General features: G+C 36.3%; 1 long non-coding RNA gene across 1 annotated transcript; it reads left to right on the top strand.

Annotated features, from left to right (window-relative positions):
• Positions 1–699: 699 nt before the first annotated feature.
• On the top strand, positions 700–2,658 carry LOC121938729. The gene is made up of 3 exons (XR_006105354.1): positions 700–769; positions 1,626–1,821; positions 2,150–2,658. It is a non-coding gene; the product is annotated as an uncharacterized LOC121938729 (long non-coding RNA).
• The last annotated feature ends 1,402 nt before the right edge of the window (positions 2,659–4,060 follow it).

Below are 4,060 nucleotides of genomic sequence, written 5' to 3'. Positions count from 1 at the left end.
ATCCAGGTGAGGCCTAGTCACTTCCTTTGTTTCCTGTTCTCATCTGGTGTTGTAAACAGACTTGAGCACACAGCTGGAGATTGCAAATTCGAAACTTTGAAACGTTTCAACACTTTCAAACGTTTTGAAACGTTTCAAAACCTGTTCCCTCAACATTGGCATCCATGGGCAGAAGCTAGCATTGCAGTTATCACTCATTGTTTGTACTGAAAGCTCCCTTCTCCCCAGCCCAAAGGCTGGTGTCATGCAAATACAATCAAACTATCAGTCATTTATTTAGTTCTTGTGGCTATGGGATCAAAAATAACAGTTTGAGTGGGTTTCAATGGCACATCTTTTCTAGACAGAATAATAGAATAAATGTATTAATTTTGTTTAAATAGTGTATTATTGTAGAAGCTAAGCTGGAAATTCAGAGAAAAAAATAGAAAGTCATGCCATATGCATTAACTTAACCAAAATTATCAAAAAATTAAGAATGAAATGAAAAAAGTAATTATTAATAATAATAATGATTGTAATTATGATAATTAAAATAATATCTATCTATCTATCTATCTAACAACTGTAGCACAGTGCTCACAAATCTCTCTCAGTTTAGAGAGCGTCTCTATGGTAACACATCCATGGTACCAACAGGTCTATTTATATATGTCGATCGCCGTGCCGAAACCGGAAGTGACGAAACGTTTCCAAACAGTTCGATCTTCGGTGCCGCCATCTCTACACACAGCACCCTCCACATGTACATCTTCACCCTTGTCCAGCGGTGAGTCAAATCTGCATGTTTCGTAAAGGTTCTCGCCAGTGAAGCTGGTTACTACATTGTGTATTGTGTTTTCGTTTGTCAATGAATCCCGCTAGCTTAGCGGTTAGCATCGAAATGTGTATGTTAACTTGTTAAGGAGTCCCGCTAGTTTAGCGCCTAGCGGTTAGCATGGTACTGTGTTTATATGAGCAGAACCTCTGCTAACTTGAGGTATCACTGTTTATTTTGGGCTGTTTATTAGGCAGTTAGCATCACGGTTGACAATGCATTGAGTTGTATGTGAGTGACTAGCCATTACCAGTTCTATAAGCGAAGTAGGGGAAGTAAACAAGTCGCCATTACTGTGGTGGCATCTCCCTCACTCCTGCACCTTTTTGAATGTAAGCTGTACTGACAAGTTTACAATGTTCTACTTTTACCTGTACTGTCTGTATGTAACGTTACTATTGTAGATGATGTCTGGAAGTTGGAGAAGAACCTGTGCAGCTCCCAGCTGCTCTAACAGAAGTTGCAAACTTCAACTTTAGAAAAAAAGAGAATGTGAAATACAGGTCTTTACTTGTGCCGCTGTCTGAGAGCGTACAGTCTGCATACATTCCCTGCAAAGGCCCAACATGTTCGCCAGAAGTAGGTCAAATATATTAACAGAAAGGACTAAATTATAAAGCAATACAAAATCTTTTTTTAAAAATTCTTAATTCTTAATGTAACAGGTTATTAATTATTACATTAAACTTTTTATTAACTTACTGTGCTAGCTAACATTAGCTATTACAGTACTTTACAGCACCTCATCACTTTATTATATGTGTTATTTGAGTTTGAATAACATAGAGATCGCTGTGTTTGCTCACAGGGCGAACAGCGGCAGCTAACCGGGCTTTCAGCAGCAGCCCACCCGCCTACTGCGGCAGTCAACCCAGTGATCACGCAGTTAAACTGGCATTCAAAAGCAGCCCACCTGGTGATCGCAACAGCCCACGCTGTGACCACGGCAGCCCACCCGGTGACTCCCGATTAGCCCGGCTAACTACCACAGCCTTCCATATAATGTACGTTCATCGGTAACAGGGGGCCGCTGTTTAACTTCAACAATCATCTACCCATGCTGCTGTTACTATAAGATTATAACATTATAGTTTAATACTGTATCTACAGCTCTCAATATCAGTGGGCAGCTACCAAGTGCCAGTGCAGCAATGGCGGTGCCTCATGTTGGCGGTATATACAAATCGGTCCTAGGATTAGTCTTTTCAACCTGTGAATGAGAATATTTTTAGTTTTTTCACTATAACCTGAGTAAATGTAATATTTGTAAGATTTAGAAGTTGTACAACAAGAATTGAGGTATTGATTAATTATTCCTCATGTCTTCTACAGGTCAGGTTTCTTTGGATAGATGGGGAGCCACCCACCCAACACCGGAGTCCCCGCCTCCCACATTGTGTGGTAGGAACATGTACTGAATGAACTGAACCTAACTGAACTGAACTTGAATGAACTGAGAAGAAAAAAATAAAACGGAAGCAAATGCATCCATACTGGAATCAATGAACTGAACTCAGAGGCTATTTTCTATTTTTGTTTGTATTTATGTTGGTTTATGTTGAGAATTTATACTGTCATTTGAACTTGCCTCCTGTCTCTGTATCCACACACATTGGGCTCTTAACTACTTACATGTTATTGTGTGGTCCTAGTCCATTTGAACATTTGTCATCTTTTCATACAATTTAGCTTAGCCTACTCCGCTACAATGGCATGTTGTTAAAATGTCACCTTAAATTCATAGTACAGCATATCTCCAAACATCTAATTAAAAGAGTAATAATACAGTATGTCTTCAAACATTTCCCATAAAATGTCATAGTATAGTGTGCCAAATAAAACCTCACCAAAAGACCATTTGTGTGTGTGTGTTTGTGTGTGTGTGTAGTGCATCTTAAAAACCTCTAAAAATGCAGCGAAAGATCAAACGCAAAAAATATAAGTCACAGAATAGTATTTCCTTAAAAGTCTCAATAAAAAAATCATAGTATAGTATGTCATGAAGAAATCTCACAAAAAGTCATTTAGTAGAATGTCATACAAAAAATCTCATAAATGTCACAGTAAAGTATGTTGTGAAACAAAATCTCACAAAACTATCACTGTATAGTATGTAAAAAAAACTCATAAAAAAAGTCATAATTTTATATTTCCCCAAAAGGCTCACCAAGTAATTATAGCATAGTATGTCATCAAAAATATTACCAAAATGTTATGGTATACTATGTTGTAAAAATCTTGTAAAAAAGTGATAGCATGGTATATTTTCCTCACACCAAGAATTCATAGAATCAAATGTTTTTTAAAAGATCGCCAAAAACTGAAGGTTAAATGTTTCATCGCCAAAAAGTCATTGTATATATGTTGTCAAAAAAACTCAAGAATATCACTGTACAGTCTGACATAAAAAATCTCGCAGTCATAGCAGAAAATGCCATCAATACCTCAACAAAAATTTGTAGCATAGTATGTCATCAAAAATTAACGAGAGAAGTCGTTGAAGATGTTGTGAAACCAAAAGGTATTAGTATATAGTATGCAGTGACAGATATAACAAAAAGTCAATAGTATAGTATGACGTCAAAAATCTCACTAAGAAGTCTAGTCTTGGCATGTCATGTTATTATATCAAACACCTCACCTAAAAATCATATCAAAACATGTCATCAAAAATCTCTGCATACTTCATGGTCTCGACAAAAATCTAACCAGAAAGTCTGAGTTAAACGTGGTAGAAAAATCTCTCTAAAAACTCATAGTATACCTAACCTAAGATAAAAGTATACTATTAAGTAAAAATGTTGTCCATTTTTTTTTCAAAAAAACCACAATATAGCATGTCTTTAAAGATCTCTTAAGAAAGCCACACTACAGTGCATCTTCAAAAATCTTACCAGAATGCCGTAGGAGTGAATGCAGTGAGAATATAAGAAAAATCATAGCATAGCATGACATTGAAAAGCTCATCAAAAATTCATGGCTATATTCTGACTTTTTTTGGCTGATTTTTCAACATGCTATATTATGGTGTTTTTGGACATTTTTACAACATTCTATGCTATGGCATGTATTTGCAATCAATTTTATGCTGCTTTGAGGTGTTTCCATCTGTTTTTGGGATGTCATATTTTGACATTTTCTGACATTTTTTCGACATGTGATATTATGGTGTTTTTGCAGCATTGTATGCTATGGCATGTCTCAGCACGCTATTTTATGCTGTTTTTAGGTGTTTTCAGCTGT

The sequence above is a fragment of the Plectropomus leopardus genome, unplaced genomic scaffold (genome assembly GCF_008729295.1).
Source record: "Plectropomus leopardus isolate mb unplaced genomic scaffold, YSFRI_Pleo_2.0 unplaced_scaffold3142, whole genome shotgun sequence".
In the NCBI taxonomy this organism is placed as follows: Eukaryota; Metazoa; Chordata; class Actinopteri; order Perciformes; family Serranidae; genus Plectropomus; species Plectropomus leopardus.
Note: the sequence above shows the minus strand (reverse complement) of the source record. Positions and strands in the feature narration are given on the sequence as shown.